This window comes from Grampus griseus (assembly GCF_964374135.1).
Source record: "Grampus griseus genome assembly, chromosome: X".
Lineage (NCBI taxonomy): Eukaryota > Metazoa > Chordata > Mammalia > Artiodactyla > Delphinidae > Grampus > Grampus griseus.
Window position 1 is genome coordinate 103579797 of NC_138999.1, and position 13343 is coordinate 103593139.

A 13343-nucleotide genomic window follows, 5' to 3' on the forward strand; every position below is an offset into this window, starting at 1 on the left:
TAATAGTCAAGATAGAGGAAGTATCAAAAATCAAGTCAACTAACTGCTAGTGGAAGGCTTTTTCCACTATACCAAATTTTCCTCATGGCTAGCTAGAAAGGTTCTGAGTACAGGTCAGTGTTGGCAAAGTCATCTGTATTTTAATTTCAGATTATTGGTAAATGAATTTCTTTCATGATGCCTTATTTTCCAGAGGGCTGTCCCTGAGTAGTCAAAAGCCATATGACCACTTATCCTCATTATAACAATAGGTGTTACCAGGCTGTGAGGCCACTTTCATACTTGTTGTGAACTCAGTCTATTTGGTTTCATCTGTAGCAAAATTCTCTTTGCCTACCACCTTCTCCTCTGACTGAGAATACCCAGGCATTCATTTTGGTCTTGGACACTGCTTCCTGCACTCTCCTGATGCATCATTCCAACTAGAGTTCTTTCCCTTAGAATCTCTGTTGGCTCATTTTCTTTTCTGTTGGTAGAAATTACATTTGTTTACTTCCCCTTAACCCAAGCAATTATATAGTGTGCAAAATCAGTACCCAGAGGTAATCAGTTAAAATGTTCTAAGTCTAAGGCTATTGACTCATCCCAGGTCTGGGTAGAAAAGTGAATGGATAGCAGTGATTTTAGATATTTAACCATTTTCCCTCATAAGTATGCTCATAATTCCCATACTATGTGTCTTGATTTTGGTTTAGAAAAATTTAGTACCTATGGATCACCTTGGTGAATGAGTCAGATGGGACTTTCTGTGTCAGTTTCTTTTTCTCATGAACCTTTGAGAGCTAATATTCAGTGTGCTCTTCCTTGTTATTGATTTCTTTGATTTACTGGGAAATTTGGCTAAGAGCATTTGACTTACCCTTAATGGAAAGAAGATAAATTGGATCTAGTCTCTGATTGTGTGTGTGAGATTTCATTTTCTTAGTGCCTTAAATGAGGAACAGATTTGAGTGTTTTTCATGAAAAAAGTAATAGCAAAAAAAAAAAAAAAAAAGATGAAGATGGCTCAAGTAGCCATTAATAGGAACTTGGAGTATGTTTGAGCATAGACATTCTGCTAATATTTGGTAAGAAGGCTAAGGAATAACCTTACAGCAGAATGTTCTATTCTGTTGTTAATGTGGCTAGTGACACTTCTTTCTTGTAATTTGAATGCCTTGTAACTCTGGATGGTGCTTCCTGGCCTCTTGTTACTCCTGCTATCAGTGAAAGACAAATGGATATCAGCAGTAGTGCTATTTTCTGTACTTTCAGAAAATAGGGCTGAAGGGTTGATAGAGCAGTCTTCCACACTGTGGCACTTGCCTAAGGCTAGTTCAAGACAAATTTAACAATCATATTAATAATAATAAAATAATAGCTATTAGTTATCAAGGCATAACAGGTGACAGTTACAATTTATACATTATTTCTAAATATTGCAGCATTGATATTTTCATCTCTACTTTGTACATGAGGAAACTGAGGAGCGGAGAGGGGAGATAACATGCCCCAGGTTACACAGCAAATTGTTCAAGCCCAGGTCTCCCTGAATGCAAAGCACTCTCTGTCTTTCCACAGAGCACGTGCCTCAGTGCTTTTCAAGCATTCTTGTTTTCTATTGGTACCATATATGCTTCCTTTTCTGGTCCTTCAGGGAGGTACCATTTGAACATCTGCTATATGCCAGGCACTGTATATGCCAGACACTAATATTTTCTTGCAAAGTAAATATTAGTATCCTTATTTTACAGGTGAGATGATTTTCCATTATACCATGCCACGTCTTCTTTCTTTATTTAAGAGTCATCTCTTGCCCATGAGCCAGGTACCTTTGAACCATGCTCTGGCCCTTCCTTCCCTATCCTCATTATCTTCCCAGACCTATGTTCCAGGTGATTCCATCATCTTGTTCCTGCATGCTTGATGGGTGCTAATGATTTCCTATGTTAGCTTTCCTGAATTGTTAGCATTCTCTTAGGGACCCATGGGCTTACTGCTTATTATGAAAATGTAGACTTACCCAAGCTTGGTGTTCCTCAGCTGTGATGGGAATTCACTGCATCTATAACATTTACCTAGGCCTATATCAAATCACCTCCATGGGACTCATGGACAAGGGGAACTGTCTTAATCTGCTCAGGCTGCTGTAACAAATACCATAGACTGGGTGGCTTTTATATGACAGACATTTATTTCTCACAGTTCTGGAGGCAGGGAAGTCCAAGATCAAGGTGCAGGCATGGTCAGATTCTGGTGAGAACCCTCTTCCTAAGTTGCAGACAGCTGCCTTCTCACTGTATCCTTGCATGGCAGAGGGAAGAAAATGAAGCAAGCTTTCTGGTGTCTCTTCATTTACGGACACTAACCCTATTGTGGGAGCCCACCCTCATTACCTCATCTAAACCTAGTTACCTCTCAAAGACTCCACTACCATTACATTGGAGGTTGGCACTTCAACATAAGAATTTTGAGAGGACATAAACATTCAGTCCATAACAGACAACCAACACGAATAAATATGCCAGATGATCATGCTACTTGCTGTTCTGTGAGCAATAAAGTACTCTGTCTCTGACCCAGGAGTCTTTCATCTTTCAGTATCCATGAAACAGAATGTTTTATCTTTTTAGATTACAATTAGGGTGAAATCCCAGACCTTTCACAGTTTTTGACAAGTACTGTACCCCAGGTTTTTCAGTCTACCTTATAGGAACAGGCTTTATTCCTAGCCCTGTGTGAGTGCTGGCTACTGTTCCCTGCAGTCCTTTCAGGTGGTTCTTTCCCCTCCCTTGGTTAGTTTCCTCACATATATGTTCTGATCAATACTCTGCTGAATACTCTGGGGGGACATTCTCTTGATTTCCAGGGTTCTGTCTGCTACTCTCTCCTCTCTGATCATCTGTGCTACAAACTCTAGTCTCCTTGCTCCTCATGTACTCTCAGCTCCTTACGCTCTAACTCAAGAAATCCATTAGGCTTCTTCTCCATTCTCTCTCCCTGCACCCTGCATGTGTCCTGGAAACTCTTTTCAGGCAGTAAACTGGCACAATTGTTTGTTTCAGGGATCACTGTTCTTTGTTGCTTGGTGTCCTGTGTCTTGAAAACCCTTATTTTTTATTGTCTCTGACTTTTGGGTTGTTTCAGGTGAGACGATAATCCAGTCCCTGTTACTCCATTTTGGCTGCAAGTGGAAATTGAATCTTTGTCTTTTGAAAGTGGACTTGATATTTAAAAACAGCCCAAAGAGAGTGGTGAGTAACTTAAATCAATAAGGTTGGCCATCAAGCTGGCTAATTCCTCACAACCCCCTCTTCAAAAAAGATGTGGTGGGGTAGTAAAGTAACCAACCTTTTTCTCCCCCCTGTGGTTTTAGCATTTCTGTGGTTTAGAATTTTTATAAAGAGGAGTTTTAGTGGACTTCCCCACTCTCCCCTCCTAATTTACTTGGCACTGTAACCTATGGAGGGCTAAAAGTTCTGAGAAAAAAAATTAGGGTTATGTTTTTAACCATCATCCACTCTTTCCCAATACTACAGTTAATTCAGAAGACATATGACTTTTCCCCTTTTGGTGTCTTATTTTCTCACTCTCAGTGCCATGACTCAGGCTGAGGCCCTCATTTCCTTTATTATACCCCACTCCTAACTGGTCTTTGTTTTTTTCTATCCTTCACATTAGGTCCAGAGTAACTTTCAGGAAAAAAAAAAGATCTGAGTGTGTCATTTTGCCTCTCAGAATGGTTCCCCCTTAAATATAGAATAATTTCCGGCCTCCTTTGTGCCTACAGTCTGACCTCTGCTTATATTTCTCACTTTATTTTACATAACAGAATCCCAACCATCCACAGAATTATAATCCACAAATGGCAGTATTGTAAGGTGCTCTTAGACTCAAACTAAATGAGACAACTCTCCCTTTCTTGTACAGGTCCAGCTCTGTCCCATCTTGGCACACTTGCTTATTCTATCTTCTTTTCCAGGAATTCCCTGTTTTGCCTGTCTTCAAAGACATTTCTCAAATAACAACTACTCCATAAGGTCTCCCAAGGGGCCTCCAATTGGAATAAATTCCTTTGTCCCTTATTTTCCCATAGCATGTTGGTTGCACTTGTATTAGAGCACTTACCAGACTCTGGTTTACTTGAAAAAATACCTCATGAGTCCTTGGAGCGCAGGTACTTACTGCCTTATTTTTCTTCATATTCATCATAGCATCCATCCCAGGGCATTTTTTTTTCCGGGTCCCCCCATTTAGTATATTTTCTTTTTTTTAATTGAAGTATAGTTGATTTACAATGTTGTGTAAGTTTCAGGTGTACAGCACTGTGATTCAGTTATACATACATATATATATCAATTCTTTTTCAAATTCTTTTCCCTTATAGGTTATTACAAAATATTGAATATAGTTCTCTGTGCTGTACAGTAAGTCCTTGTTGGTTATCTACTTTACATACATTAGTGTATATGTTAATGTCAACCTCCTAATTTGTCAACCCACCCTTTCCCCTTTGGTAACCATAAGTTTGTTTTCTACGTCTGTGGGTCTATTTCTGTTTTGTAAATAAGTTCATTTGTATCTTATTTTTTAGATTCCACATATAAGCGATATAATATATTTGTCATTCTTGTCCATCCTAGGGCCTTATAACTAGTCTGTGCTGAATAAATAATCATTGGATTGAAACTGATTAAATCAGGAAACTTTGTAGCACATAAGAATAAATCAATAATACTTTAATTCACTGACATCTGTAGTCTGGTCTGGGCTCAGTGCAACTGCAAGTGAATAATTTGTCTTTGGCCTCTATGAGGACCCAGCTCTTTATTCACTGCCAACCTGTGCCCAGAACTTTTATTCTCTCCCCTGAATGCCTACCTTCTCTAGGCAATACTCTCTGCTAGTCACTTCAGATCTGATTATGTCCCTGGTTCATCTGTGGGAGTTTTTTTTTTTTTTTTTTTTTAAATACTGCAGTTTCCTGGGTTCTATCCCAGAACTACTGATTTGGAATCTCTGGGGATGGAGCTCAGGAATTTGCATGTTTAACAGGCACCTAGCACTTGGTGACTTAAGCAGTCAGATTTGAGACCCATTGCTCTATACTCTTGAATCTAAATCATTCCATCTACTGACCCTTCTGTCCAAATTTATCTACTCTGAGTCTCCTGCTTTTGGGACCCAGCTTTCACCTAGCTGGCATTTTGAAAAGTGGTTTGATGTACTTTCAAACTTCCCTTCAGTAAGTTACTAATCTCTTATTTCTCTCAAGGGCTTTTACTTTTTAGTAGGGCACTCTCAAAGACAATGTGGAAAACATTGCCTCTAAGAAAGGCAATGTTTAGACTTTTTGGTAGGAACAAAAAAATTGATCCCTTTAAAGATTAGTAATTTTGAAATTGCTCTGGGAAGCAGGTAAGGATTGTAGAAAATGCAGAGTTTTGTTAAATTATTTTTCTGTTAATTACTTAAGCATTAAGATTGGGATAGGGTTGGAAGATATAATTGCCACAGGGAAAACAGGAGGAAACAGGAAAAATCAAAATCCCAATGGACTTTGATTCCTTTTTCTACCAGGGCAAGCAGTTTGCAAATGGCTGTGAACAGGTCACAGTCAGGAGATCAGAAAAAAAAAATTAAAACTCTGTTAAAAGGGATAGAAAACAATTCAAAAGTTTCCTGTAGGAGGATACAAAGGAAACCAATAGAGAAGCTGTTTATTTCCAGTTAAAAATCAAAGGATACTACATGCTGCCACAGAGTTCCTTTTTCCTCTTCAGGATTAACCTTAATCTATTACTATATTTCTTGGCTTCTTTTTTTTTTATAAGAATGTGTCATTAATAGGTATCACTATTTTATATGAAGTTCTGTTTCTATAGGAAAAAGCATGATCATGTCTGGAAATATGTACTAGATGCTTGGAGTCTCAGCTAACTATGCTTAAGGCCAAAGTGTGTTTATGAGGCTTACAGGACTTTAATCCAGTTCTCTCCAAACATACTTGATCACCCACCTTTGTCAAAAAACATATGCATCTCGATAGATGTGCATTTATTTGCAAAGTATTACATACAAAATTGATTCAATATATTATAAACATTAATAAAATATATAGAAATAGAAATAAATAGGTTATTTATGTGGAAGTTTTAACATTCTCTTACCAAACCCCAGTGGATTGATTGATTGACAGTATTCATGGGGTGGTAACTGCAAACCACTTTTGATACCACTACTCTTTTCTGTTTGTTCTCAAACTTGGGTTGAGCATTAGGATCACCTTGGGATAGTCAGAGAGCAGTTAGATTCTTGTGCTCAGGTCTATTAAATTAGAACCTCCATGGCTGGAACTTGGGAGCCTATGTTTTAAAAAATCTTCCCCAGGGAATTCTGATGCCCAGTCAAGTTTGAGAAATAGTGATTTAATACCAAAGGTCACCTAGTGACATTTGCTCTCTAGGACCATGATTCTCAACCTTTGCTACAACTGGAACTACCTGGGGAACTTTAAAAATGCTGATGACTGGGTTCCCACCTCCCTCCTGAGACTTGTAATTGATCTGAGGTGTGGCCTGGGCATTGGGATTTAAAATCTTCCCAGGTGAATCTGATGTGCTGCCCAGGTTGAGAACCTTGTGGTGGAGAGGATAAAACAGGTTTTTGGAAGCTGTACTAGCACTGTTTTGGTTACAACTTACACATACCCAAAATGGCTTAAGCAAAAAGGAATTTATTGGTTCACTTAAGATGTCCAGGGATTGTCTGATTTCAGACATCTCTGCATTTAGGGGCTTAAACAGTGCAATCAAGGATGTTACTCTCTTTTTACATCTCTTGACTCTACTTTCCTCTGTATGGTTACATTCTTGGGTGAGCTTTCTCCATATGACTGTAAATATGGCCAGAACAGCTCTAGGTTTATATGATCCTCATGGCTTACAGTCCTTGAGAAACACACACACACAAAAACTGTTCACTCTCATAGTTTACATATCAACTCTTAGAGGGAGACTCTGCTTGTTCTAGCTTGCTTCAGGCACCTGTCTCTGAACTAATCATGGTGGCCAGATACATGGGGTAGGCTGGGTTACCTGCCAATTCAAGTGGTCTGGAGGGTGGAGATTATGATGATCTCACTTAAATGTTATGGAATGAGTTGCCCCTAGGTTTGGTTATAAGAAGAAAGGGGAAAGGAATATTATGCTGGGTAGATGATATCACAATCCACTACAGAAGTGGACTTTGTAAGTTTAATCCTGTTGTGATGGTGCCAGTGGCACTGGTTGGAATATTCATAGAGTCACGATGCCCTAAGACAAAAGGAATGTCTGTCCAAGGGTGAGCACTCTGTGTAAGGCTAGTCTTGCCTGAAATCAAGTTATAGATTCTTACATAAGCTAAAAAACAATTTCCCTTTCCAGTGGAAGTATCAGCTGAACCCAACTTTATGAATTGGCTAATTGTTTTCCCTGCTGTGGATATTAACTGCTGAGCTCTTGGAAAGAATTGAATTCTTTTTGGTGAGAGACTGATGAAAATCTTAAGCCCAATGAGCCAGTCATCCAATTGTTTAACATTCAATTGAAGAGAAATCCTTTTTTAGACTGTTGGTTTAAAGATTGATAGGGCATTACTCTTGATACAGTGCTCAAGGTAGTAAAAGTTGTAGAGCTATTAGAATTCTGACATTGTCAGAATTGGTACCGTGTGAGAGCCCAGCCAGGGACCTTCTCTGAGACAGTGTAATATATTCACAGCTGAAACCCTGGCCCTGAAAATCTGGTTGTCAATTGGGAAAAGCACTTTTAGAGTCAGCTTCCTCTATAATTGGTTAACACTTTTTTTCCCATGGAATCAAGTAATAGAAAAATAAATGCAGAGTAAATAGAATATCATGCTTGTGCAAGTCATTGGCAAAATCATCCTTGGGTCATGCAGGAAGACATGTTCTGTTCAGAGGAAAATTTGGAAGGGAAACATTTTATTTTAATCTTCCTTCTCTTAATTTACTCTATTTGAAGTTCTAGTTTTAAAATGCTGATTCTTTGAAGAGAGATGTACTGGGAAGAGAGGGGACTTTGCACCTGTCCTAGGGATCAAATGAGCTATTGCAGTATTATCAAATGAGTGATTTATTCATGCAGATTTTGAATACTAGAAAACTCCAAGTTTACATATATTAAAAACTGTTATCTAAAGTGTCTACTCATTTTATCTGTTGGGCAGAATAGCAAAGTAGATGAAGTTTGCCTTGGCAGATAAATTACCTCAACTCTGTTGGGTCTCTGTGTGTGTCTGTCTGTTTCACACACACACACACACACACACACACACGTGCGTACCATCGCCCCCCCCCGCCACTGTCTCACCTTATCAGTCTTCCTGCTGTGTTGTATTAGTTTTCCATTGCTGCTATAACAAATTACCGCAGACTTAGTGACTCATATAATACAAATTTATTATCTTACAATTCTGGAGGTTGAAGAAGTCCAGAAGTCTAAAATGAATCTCACTGGGCTAAAAACCAAGTTGTTGGCAGGGCTGAATTCCTTCCTGGAGGCTCTAGGGGAGAATCTCTTTCCTTTCCTTTTCTAGCTTCTAGAGGCTACATTTGCTTGGCTTGTGGCTCGATCCTCCATCTTTAAACCAGCAATGACCAGTCAACTCTTTCTCATGTGGGATTGCTCTGACCTACCCTTCTGTCTCCCTCTCCAACTCTTAAGGACCCTTTTGATTATATTGGACCCACCCAGGTGATCCAGGATAATCTCTACTTAAAAGTCAGCTGATCAGTAACCTTAATTCCATCTTCAGCCTTAGTTCCCTTTTTCCATATAGCCTAGCATGTTCTCAGATTATGGGGATTGGGATGTGGACATCTTTGCCAGGGTTGGGGTGTGTGTTATTCTGCTACCACACATGTCAAGTGCTCCAGGCTTTCTGCAATTCGTTGGCTGCCCAGAATCCCTGACACTCATGTAAGGCTATTATTTCCTAGAGATCTTGGATTATAATGGATAGACAGGAACACCAGAATAGGAGGCAGAAGGCCAGGGTTGGAAGACAGCCTCTCTCTGCTTATGAGCTGTGTAACAAATCACTTAACTTCTTGGAGCCTCCATTTCCTCATCCATGGCCTTTTCCTCCTTCCTTTATCGAAGCATACCCGTACTGTATCCTTTTTAACAGGCCTCAACTGAGACCTCAAGTTAATATGGAAAAGTAATTCAAGCTAAGGCATTAATAAGTGATAATGGTTTCATGCATCACTACTCCCTTCCCTCTAACCCCCATACCCTCTCAAGTACAATTTATAAGATGAATTCACCTGGAAGGAAATCATTTTATTAGGTATGCAGTAAAAGTAAATGGATTAGGCTGCTGCCTACCTTTTAAAGTTGGCTTTGTCCCTGAACATTTAAGAAGAAAATATAGGGTAACCAGAGGGTATGGTTTACCCTGGATATTCCAGTTTATGCCTGTTGACTTGTTTTATGCTCAAGTGTCCTTATTTAGATTGTAAATTATATCATCACTGTATTTATTTTGCACTTGTAAATGTCTTGAGTGTATTTATAAAATTCCTCTTTTACCTTAGATTTTCATGAAGACAGGGGAATTTCAATTACTTTTGTAGTTTCTCCTGTAAGTACCCTAGAATCTGTACACCATGGGTTCTGGGTAGCTGTCTCTGACTAACTGTATTCTATATTTCACATTTCAGCCATCATTATTTCTCCAAGTAAAGTTTATAGACTATCTGCTATGAACTGAGTTGGTCCTCACCCCCCATTCATATGTTGAAGTCCTAACCCTCAATTTGACTGTTTTTGGAGATAGGGCCTTTAAGGAGATAATTAACATTAAATGAAGTCATGATGATGGGCTCTAGTCCAATAGAACTGGTGTTATTATATGAAGGGGGAGAGACACAAGATATGCACATGCACAGAGAAAAGGCCACGTTGAGGATACAGAAATGACACCACGATCTGCAAGCCAAAGAGAGAGGCCTCAGGAGAAACCAAACCTGCCAACACCCTGCTATTGGACTCCCCCCATTCAGAACTGTGAGAAATTTCTGTTGTTTAAGCTACCCAGCCGGTGGTTATTTGTTAGATTAGCCCTAGCAGACTAATATACTATCTGTAGAAGAAGCAGTTAGAGATATTGTTACAAATGCAGTTTCCTGAATGTTATCCCGAACTGAATCAGAATTTCTCTGGTAGGGCTCAAGGAAGCCTTATGTTTTGCTTAGGTGATTCTTATACACATTAAATTTGAGAATTGCTGAAATAAGGACCTCAGAGCACTAAAAGGGCGACGCTTTTTTTTTTCCCCACATATCTTTTATCATGTCAAGTTTTTGTTTTCTCTTCAGGGACTTTCTACCTAGGTGTTAGCAGAAAACAGGGATTGAATATCCCAGTTATCTTTGGGATATCTGGAGTTGTCAATGAAGATTCTAGAAAGCCTGGAGGCTATGGGTACTATGTGTTCAAGATGAATCAAGAAAGAGAGTAATATATCATTTTAGGGAAAAGTTAGTATCAAGACTAACCTAGAACTGATTCCTTAAAAAGGTCATTGGGAAGGTCAGAGCAGCATGGACATATATACACTACCAAATGTAAAATAGATAGCGAGTGGGAAGCAGCCGCATAGCACAGGGAGATCAGCTCGGTGCTTTGTGACCAGCTAGAAGCATGGGATAGGGAGGGTGGGAGAGAAACGCAGGAGGGAGGAGATATGGGGATATATGTATATGTATAGCTGATTCACTTTGTTATACAGCAGAAACTAACACACCACTGTAAAGCAATTATACTCCAATAAAGATGTTAAAAAAAAAATGGACTTGACATCTGGCCACTTCTCCCCTTCCTCCTCCTCTGGAGCTAGTGACCGATACTTGGAAATAATGCTTTGCCAGTTTCCTTTGGGGCACTTAAGAAGCTTTGGCTTTCAATTCTTTGTCTCTTGAGCACCTACCTCTAATGTAGATGTACTTAGTCCCCAGAGCTTGAATCCCATCTCAGTGGAAGCTAGATTAGGGACAGGGCACCTAAAAGACATGGATTCAGTAAATATCCTATTCTATAAAGCTTGAGATGTTCATGGCTTAGAAGTTAGGTGCAACCTCAGTGTCAGACCTAGTTGTAATTAGCCTGAATCCCTGCCAATTCCATGGTCTGTGGATGTCCAAAACCTTCCCCTGGATCCCTAGAAATTCAAGTTTCCTCCAGATAATCCACTTACATAAAGTAATACCAGTATAGAATTTACTGAAATTTTGTAGAGGATATGGAGAATAATTTACAAATGACTTTAACATGTACAACAGACACTGTTAGCTACCACATCCCTGTGGAGTTGCACTAACACGTCCTCTGAACCCAGTCTCTTTCTAGCTGGCCAATTTCTTTCATGTTCTCTCATATTCTAAGATAACAGAATTCCTTCCCCATTCCATTTATAGCACATACTTCCCCATCCTAAGACTTGGTGCTACCTGCTTATCCAGGTTGCTTGTTTTTGGGTGGGTGGGGGAGTTGTGAGGAGGGTCACTTTCTATCCTTCTGCTTTAAGCACTTACCAAGGCAGTCTTCCAATCCAAGGCTATGTTATTCTCGAGAGAAATTCTAGTGACCAAATTTGTCTCCATTTCGTTTCACAAAAATATAATTATTGCTGTTATTGCCATGGAGCAGATAAACATATAGGATAGCTAAATGATAAGAATACTGTACCATATGGTCAAGAGAAGAAAAATAAGTTTTACTGAACTTGTTCTATATGTCCAGCACAAAGTAGGTGTTTTATATGTTTTCTTATTTAGTCCTCACAGTAAACATGTGAGGTGGATCATTACTAGTCCCATATTATGAGTGAGAAAAATAGTGATTGGAGAGGTTAAGTAACTTCAGCTGGTAAAAGGAAGATCCAGTATTTAAATTTAGCTCTGAGTCTTAACTTTATGTAATTTTCATTATATCACCATATGCCTCTGAATCTGGAGTCCTGGGTCCAACTTTCTACTAACAGTTTTGTGTGCCCTTGGAAAAGTCATGTTCCCTCTCTGCATTTCAGTTCTGTATCTATAAAAAAGGAAGCCTGGATCAAAGGGTTTCTAAAGGCTTTTTGGGCACAGGCAATATGTTCTGTGACCTCTCCTTACTCCACTTGACAAGTAAAACTGGAAGCTATAGTATGCTTTGCTTAACTAAGGTGGGACCTCGTTAAGATATAGATTTTGTTTTCTTATTGTCTGGCCCCTGAAGTTGATAAGTTATGCGCATTTTATTTATTTGTATATTGGAGAGTGACTGGATTTTAGATACATGGGGTTCAGAATTTTTTAAAAAGTAGGATTAATTTACTTCAAATTTCATTTTATTTTCCAATTTTTAAATTACTTTCAACTTTGCTTTGAAATGGGAAGGCTCGATGGTCCTTGCAATGTTAATGAGTTATATGGCAACCTTGCCCTTGGTTATAAGAAGCTGTATATGGAATGTTCAGATCAGCAAGTCTCATATCCTTAACTTTAGCTATCAGTTCCAAACTGTGAATGCTGTTTCTCACCCTGAGCATCATGGCCTGAAATGCTGCCATCTCTCCCAGTGGCTGTACTGGTACGGGAGGGAGGGCCAAAGGCAGAGGTACCCGTTGGCATGATAAATACTCAGAGCAGGCTGCATCACCAACAGAGGCCAATATAGAGGAGATTATGTGGTTTTAGGAAGCCTGTATGTGGTGAAAAAAATGTCCCTATATATAAGATGCTATTGAATCATGGGTTTGGTGGCTATGTATTGGCTAAGTCATTACCCACACGAAGAAGAGGAGGTAGGAGGGTGGCATATAGAATCCTATTTGGATTTGGTTGAAAATAGAGAAAGAAGAGAAATTTTCTTCTCTTAGGGCTTCTTCTCATAGGGCTTATGCTTTTTGTATAGAACTTGGTTACTTGGGTTATGCTATCACTGTCTGGCTAATCCTCTTCCCCCAAAAAGTAGTTGTAATAGATACCACTTATGTTTATAGTGCTTTGTATGCATTATTTTATTTCACCATCACAGCAACCCTAGCTAGCTAGCTAGCTAGATACTGTTGTCCAAATTTTACAGATGAGGAAACTCAATGAGGTTAAATGACTTTCCCAATGTCATATAGCTATTAGGTATATGAACCAGAATGTAAACTCAGGTAGCCCTCTTCTCTTCCTTCCTGCTCCCTTCCCCTTTTCCTACATTGTTTTCACTGTCCCTGCTCAGCCTGAATATCTAGTGATCACCTTGTAATCATTTGTGAAATAGGTTCCAAGAGAGTTAATACCAGTGAGCTAAATAAATAAT